Genomic DNA, 8,401 nt, shown 5'->3' with positions numbered 1-8,401 from the left:
CAGCAGATTAGATTTGTGTAAATATTATTCTCTCTATGGCAATATGTGGGAACTTATTTTGCAGAGCCGGACACTATCTTTGTGTTCAAAATCTTCTATGAAGTACTTGGAGGAGGAACCCACCTTGCAATGCCGAAGACAATCTGCGCGCCGGACTCGTCGTCATTGAAGCCTGGTTCAGGGGCTACTGAGGGAGTCCTGGATTAGGGGGTGTCCGGATAGCCGGACTATACCTTTAGCCGGACTCCTGGACTATGAAGATACAAGATTGAAGACTTCGTCCCGTGTCCGGAAGGGACTTTCCTTGGCGTGGAAGGCAAGCTTGGCGATACGGATATGTAGATCTCCTACCATTGTAACCGACTTTGTGTAACCCTAACCCTCTCCGGTGTCTATATAAACTAGAGGGTTTTAGTCCGTAGGACAACATACAGAACAACAATCATACCATAGGCTAGCTTCTAGGGTTTAGCCTCTCCGATCTCGTGGTAGATCTACTCTTGTACTACCCATATCATCAATATTAATCAAGCAAGACGTAGGATTTTACCTCCATCGAGAGGGCCCGGACCTGGGTAAAACTTCGAGTCCCTTGCCTCCTGTTACCATCTGGCCTAGACGCACAGTTCGGGACCCTCTACCCGAGATCCGCCAGTTTTGACACCGACAATAGCCTTTACTATGCCTATTTTATAAGTCGTCATGTTGTTGTTTGAAAACAGAAAGTTTACCGCTGTTGCAATAATTCCCTAGAAAATTCAGAATGTGATAAAATGTTGAAACCTTTTGCATATTAAGCTCTGATAAATTTACTACAGTGTGAATTTTCTTTCATAATTTTTGGAGCTAGGGAAGTATGTATGTTGCTGCATTCTTTACAGACTATCTTGTTTAGGCAGATTGCTGTTATGTTTGCATTGTTTGCATATGTTTGCTTCTTTAATGATTCTATTTGAGGATAGGAATATTAAATATGCAGAGGCATTTAGTATGCAATGCTGAATAATAATTTTAGTGATTTTCTACAGTAGAGTATGATAAGGTTTTTGCAATGGTTTATACTAACTTATCTCACGAGTCCTTGTTGAGTTTTGTGTGGATGAAGCTTTTGAGATTTAGGGAGACCGTGATATGAGAGGAATTAAGGAGACACAAAAGCTTAAGCTTGGGGATGCCCAAGGCATCCCAAGATAATATTTCAAGAAGTCTCAAGCATCTAAGCTTGGGGATGCCCCGGTTGGCATCCCACCTTTCTTCTTCAACAACTATCAGTTAGTTTCGGTTGATCCTAAGTTTTTGCTTCTTCACATGATGTTTACCATTCTTAGAATGCCATTTTCTTTTGTTTTGCTTGCTGTTTGAATAAAGTATCAAGATCTGAAATTCTTAAATGTTAGAGAGTCTTCACATAGTTGCATAATTATTCAACTACTCATTGATCTTCACTTATATCTTTCGGAGTAGTTTGTTATTTGCTCTAGTGCTTCACTTATATCTTTTTAGAGCTCGGTGGTGGTTTTATTTTATAGAAATAGATGAACTCTAGTGCTTCACTTATATTATTTTGAGAGTCCTAAACAGCATGGTAATTTGCTTTGGTTATGAAACTAGTCCTAATATGATGGGCATCCAAGAGGGATATAATAAAAACTTTCATATAGAGTGCATTGAATACTATGAGAAGTTTGATACTTGATGATTGTTTTGAGATATTAAGATGGTGATATTAGAGTCATGCTAGTTGAGTGGTTATGAATTTGAGAAATACTTGTGTTGAAGCTTGTGATTCCCGTAGCATGCACATATGGTGAACCGTTATGTGATGAAGTCGGAGTATGATTTATTTATTGATTGTCTTCCTTATGAGTGGCGGTCGGGGACGAGCGATGGTCTTTTCCTACCAATCTATCCCCCTAGGAGCATGTGCGTAGTACTTCATTTCGATAACTAATATATTTTTTGCAATAAGTATGTGAGTTCTTTATGACCAATGTTGAGTCCATGGATTATACACACTCTCACCCTTCCACCATTGCTAGCCTCTCTAGTACCGCGCCACTTTCGCCGGTACCATAAACCCACCATTTACCTTCCTCAAAACAGCCACCATACCTATCTATTATGGCATTTCCATAGCCATTCCGAGATATATTGCCATGCAACTTTCCACCATTCCGTTTATTATGACACGCTTCATCATTGTCATATTGCTTTGCATGATCATGTAGTTGACATCGTATTTGTGGCAAAGCCACCGTTCATAATTCTTTCATACATGTTACTCATGAATCATTGCACATCCCGGTACACCGCCGGAGGCATTCATATAGAGTCATATCTTGTTCTAAGTATCGAGTTGTAATTCTTGAGTTGTAAGTAAATAAAAGTGTGATGATCATCATTATTAGAGCATTGTCCCAGTGAGGAAAGGATGATGGAGACTATGATTCCCCTATAAGTCGGGATGAGACTCCGGACGAAAAGAAATAAATAAAAGAGGCCAAAGAATCCCAAATAAAAAAAGAAAAAAAGAGGCCATAAAAAAAGAGAAAGGCCCAAATAAATAAATAAAAAATGAGAGAAAAAGAGAGAAGGGGCAATGCTACTATCCTTTTACCACACTTGTGCTTCAAAGTAGCACCATGATCTTCATGATAGAGAGTCTCATATGTTGTCACTTTTATATACTAGTGGGAATCTTTCATTATAGAACTTGGCTTGTATATTCCAATGATGGGCTTCCTCAAAATGCCCTAGGTCTTTGTGAGCAAGCAAGTTGGATGCACACCCACTTAGTTTCTTTTTGAGCTTTCATACACTTATAGCTCTAGTGCATCCATTGCATGGCAATCCCTACTCACTCACATTGATATCTATTGATGGGCATCTCCATACCCGTTGATATGCCTAGTTTATGTGAGACTATCTTCTCCTTTTTGTCTCCTCCACAACCACCATTCTATTCCACCTATAGTGCTATGTCCATGGCTCACGCTCATGTATTGCGTGAAGATTTAAAAAGTTTGAGAACATCAAAAGTATGAAACAATTGCTTGGCTTGTCATCGGGGTTGTGCATGATTTAAATACATTGTGTGGTGAATATGGAGCATATCCAGACTATATGATTTTGTAGGGATAGCTTTCTTTGCCCATGTTATTTTGAGAAGACATGCTTGCTTTGTTAGTATGCTTGAAGTATTACTGTTTTCATGTCAATATTAAACTTTTGTCTTGAATCTTATGGATCTGAATATTTTTGCCACAATAAAGAAGATTACATTGATAAATATGTTAGGTAGCATTCCACATCAAAAATTCTGTTTTTATCATTTACCTACTCGAGAACGAGCAGGAATTAAGCTTGGGGATGCTGATACGTCTCCAACGTATCTATAATTTTTGATTGTTCCATGCTATTATATTATCAACCTTGGACGTTTTATATGCATTTATATGCTATTTTATATGATTTTTGGGACTAACCTATTAACCTAGAGCCCAGTGCCAGTTTCTGTTTTTTTCCTTGTTTTAGAGTATCGCATAAAAGGAAAATCAAGAGAGTCCAATTGACCTAAAACTTCACGGAACTTATTTTTGGAAGGAAAGCAACCTGATAGACTTGGAGTGCATGTCGGGAAAGAAACGAGGGAGCCATGAGGTAGGGGGCGCGCCCACCCCCCTAGGGCGCGCCCTCCACCCTCGTGGTCCCCTCGTGGCCCCCCTGACGTACTTCTTCCGCCTATATATCTCCATATACCCTAAAAACATCGGAGAGCACAATAGATCGGGAGTTCCGCCGCCAGAAGCCTCCGTAGCCACCGAAAACCAATCTAGACCCATTCCGGCACCCTACCGGAGGGGGCAATCCTTCTCTGGTGGCCATCTTCATCATCCCGGTGCTCTCCATGACGAGGAGGGAGTAGTTCTCCCTCGGGGCTGAGGGTATGTACCAGTAGCTATGTGTTTGATCTCTCTCTCTCTCTCTCTTGTGTTCTTGAGGTGATACAATCTTGATGTATCGCGAGCATTGCTATTATAGTTGGATCTTATGTTTCTCCTCCCCCTCTACTGTCTTGTAATGGATTGAGTTTCCCCTTTGAAGTAATCTTTATCGGATTGAGTCTTTAAAGATTTGAGAACACTTGATGTATGTCTTGCCGTGCATATCTATGGTGACAATGGGATAACACGTGATTCACTTGATGTATGCTTTGGTGATCAACTTGCGGGTTCCGCCCATGAACCTATGCATAGGGGTTGGCACACGTTTTCGTCGTGATTCTCCAGTAGAAACTTTGGGGCACTCCTTGAGGTCCTATGTGTTGGTTGAATAGATGAATATGAGATTGTGTGATGCATATCGTATAATCATACCCACAAATACTTGAGGTGACATTGGAGTATCTAGGTGACATTAGGGTTTTGATTGATTTGTGTTTTAAGGTGTTATTCTAGTACGAACTCTAGGGATGTTTGTGACACTTATAGGAATAGCCCAACGGATTGATTGGAAAGAATAACTTTGAGGTGGTGTCGTACCCTACCATAATCTCTTCATTTGTTCTCCGCTATTAGTGAATTTGGAGTGACTCTTTGTTGCATGTTGAGGGATAGTTATGTGATCCAATTATGTTAATATTGTTGAGGTAACTTGCACTAGCGAAAGTATGAACCCTAGGCCTTGTTTCAACGCATTGCAATACCGTTTACACTCACTTTTATCATTAGTTACCTTGCTGTTTTTATATTTTCAGATTACAAATACCTTTATCTACCATCCATATACCACTTGTATCACCATCTCTTCACCGAACTAGTGCACCTATACAATTTACCATTGTATTGGGTGTGTTGGGACACAAGAGACTCTTTGTTATTTGGTTGCAGGGTTGCTTGAGAGAGACCATATTTATCCTACGCCTCCTACAGATTGATAAACCTTAGGTCATCCACTTGAGGGAAATTTGCTACTATCCTACAAACCTCTGCACTTGGAGGCCCAAGAACGTCTACAAGAAGAAGGTTGTGTAGTAGACATCACCGCCAGAGAGCCCTAGGTTTCGGGGAAAGAGGGTTTACCTAGCTCAGTTCCCTTACCCCCCCCCTCAGGGCCAGCCCTCCTACGAATCTAATTTGGCCTATACATATAGCGTTGTTGCCTCAGATGGATACGAGTCACACAAATTTAGACACCAACCTACTATATCGGATATAGTAGAATATAATCCATTCTATAGAAGGAAGGGGTATCAGAAACATAATCCATCAATCTCTAATAAGTGATTAACCCAAAGAGACACGCCTGATGGATTGCATAGATTGGACACTCAGGCACTCTCAGGCACTCCGGCCGGAAATTAATAGGGGTTTGCCACTTGTTGGTTTAGGGAATCTAAAAAGTAACCATCACGTTCACGTATAACTGAGATTGTAATTTCGCTGATGGTATCTCTGCTGCAAGATTGTGATCTCATTGATTGATTATATTTTCCTAAATACTTATTAGTGCAGCTGCACTAATTGGAGCTCCCGAGCGCACGGATCAGAGCCGTCCGATGCATGCACGAGCTAACGCATAGGTTTATTTGAGAGAGCAGACGGTGACAGTGTGTGAAGACCGCGCCCACGTGCATGTAAATAACTAACTCTAGTGTGCATGCATGTGCTACCCTCATCTATTTATTTAGTTTCAATTTTTTTCAAAAAGCTACAACTTTTGAACTGAGTGTCAGAATGAAGAACCGTTTTCACCATTGGGTTCCTCGCGACGAGCTCGTCGAAACTAGATCTCATATGTATATGTTCTGATGTGTTTTTTCAAAAGCAACTTTGATGCTAGATGAGGCAGCTTTAGTGCTAAACATGAGCAACTTTGATGCTATATGAATTCCATCATGTGTATAGGTGAATTCGCCTAGTAGCATCCCAATTAGCTGTGTGCAGTAGTGTAATAGGTGGTTATCATAGTGGCTAAGTTGCATACATCAGAAACTAAGTTGTAGATAGCTTAGTTGTCTATAATATGGTAAAAGTTGCCTACCATAAAGGGCAAATATTTCTAACATTGCTTCTAAGTTGTCTACCTTAAAAACTATGTTGTCTACGATGCTACAAATTTCCTGTGAGTGATCCTCAATTGCCTACAATACTATGGAAGTTGTCCATCAAGGGACCTAAGTTGCCTACAATATTGATTTTTTTGTGAGATTTAAGTTATCTATCATGATTCCAAAGTTTAAAACTATGTTGGGATGGATGCTATGAGAACCATGTGCTTTCCTTTTTCGGGGGAGTTTGCCCGCCAAAGGTATTATGCTAGTGTTGGCTAGCCAGGTCGCGATGAGCTCTCTATAACTAAACCCCACATGAATATGTTTTGGTGATTTTTTTTCTAAAAGCAACTTTAGTGCTAGATGAGACAAGTTTAGTTCTAAATTGAAGCAAGTTTGCTCCATTAAAAATAACTAATTAATAACAATAAGCAACTAACTAGTAATAGAGAACAACTTCAAAAAGAGGTAGATAAAATCACATCATCTTTGTAAGCAACTTTCCTTATATTAGAAGCAACTTTAGTGCTAAAAATAAGCAACTTCACTACATTCTGGGTCCTAGTTAGTTTTATCTAACATTCTTCTAAATTCCTCACTAGTACTTCTAAGTTGCCTATTATTCATGCTCATATGTCGTGTTCCTAAATTGCATATACGACTGTGAAGTCGTCTAGCTGATGCTCTTGTGTCTGTTATTGCTAGTTATGATAGGCAACTTGGTGGTGAATCTAGGCAACTAAACGTGGCTTATGTTTTGTGTGATTTTCTTATTTATTTTACGCAAACCAAACTAATAGCTAGTCCTATTATGCTAAAAATATGAAGTTGCTTCCCTATAGCACTATAGTTGCCTCCATCACACCCGAAGTTGCCCTCAAAAAAAGTTTGTCGAAACCTATCCATAAGGGATCTAGTTTTGAAGAACTCGTCGTCATAAACCCAACGGTGAAAACAGAATTGTATTTCGATGCTTGATTCAAAAGTTATGGCTTTTAAGATTTTTGAACTCCAAATAAATGCACGCAGGGACAAGGTCTGAGCTGATTTCTTTGGTAACGTAACAGTGTCACGTGGGTACGTGGAAAGGTGGTGACAAACTTCCTTTTTTGGAAAGTGTGTAGAGCAATCTATTATATTTAGATATATATACGGTAGGGCGCTGGATCACATGAATGAGCGCCCGAGCGCTAGCTAGCCACGTCCTTATATTTTTGGGCAGTACTAGTCACTGGCGCGCTGCACAAAATTTCAGCTGGCCGCACCACACACCTATACAATTTGGGTAGTTATGGCCGTGTGATCGTCTTCCTTTCCCTAACCGTTTCGTTAAGAAAAGGAAGGAAAAGCCATGGCGCCAGTGATCCTCCGCAGATGTCAGCTAGCTCAGTGGCCGTCCTCGCCCGCTTGCCTCACTGCCGGTTGGTCGCCATTGCATCACCTGTCCTCACCGGCTTCAGCAGGACGGCCGCCGCCGCCATCCTAGCAAAACACCCAACGTCTCTATCTTTGCAGCACCGAGCCGTCGCCATCGTATCACCTCCGTGACAACACCATCGTGCCGCCAGCCGCAACTCTCACCGTCGTCGCTCATGCGCAGTTGAAGTCTTTTCTCACACGAGTTGAAACTTTTTTCCACACCGGTTGAATATTTTTCCCACCGTCGATGCTCGCTGCCCGAGGTTGCGCGAATGACGGCCGCCCAATCAATGCCATCTAATGGATGTAGCAAAAAACATCTATGATGGTAGCAAAAACAACGACGATTAAAGCAGAAAACATTGTCGCCGCCGTCTCGGGTCACATCTCCACCATAATGGATGTAGCAAATTTTCTCGCCGGTCGTAGCAAAAGTCGACAACGGCTGCAGCAAAAAACGTCTATGTCGTTGTGGGTCGTAGCTCCGTCATTATTGGACGTAGCAAAAATTGTCACTGTTTTAGCACGCCGCGACGTTGGTTCCACGAAACCACCACGGTCCAAGCATGCAACACCCCGCACCGTCTAGCTCGCGGTGCCATGATGGTGCGGACATGGCCATGGTGCCCGCGGTCACATCACAACCGACGAAATAGGATGCAGCTTCGCCAGACTGCGGTTGCAGCTTCTTTCCCCCATCAGAGCTTCAACAAGCAGTGGCAAGCATGGATCTTGAGAACGTCCTAAAGCTTCTTTCCGACATACCGCACGCGAAAGTTTCGGGCGGTATATGAGAAGGACATCTTCTCGTAAATCAGTGAAGAGAATGGACCTTTTTTATGGTATCCTTTTTTTGGAACAGAGGCAAAAGCTTTGCCTCATCTCATTAAAAAAAGGGGAATAACAAAGTATGCAGAGGGCCATTACACC

The sequence above is a fragment of the Triticum urartu genome, chromosome 7, assembly GCF_003073215.2.
Source record: "Triticum urartu cultivar G1812 chromosome 7, Tu2.1, whole genome shotgun sequence".
In the NCBI taxonomy this organism is placed as follows: Eukaryota; Viridiplantae; Streptophyta; class Magnoliopsida; order Poales; family Poaceae; genus Triticum; species Triticum urartu.
The sequence above is the reverse complement of the archived record's forward strand: the minus strand, read 5'-3'. Positions refer to the sequence as shown.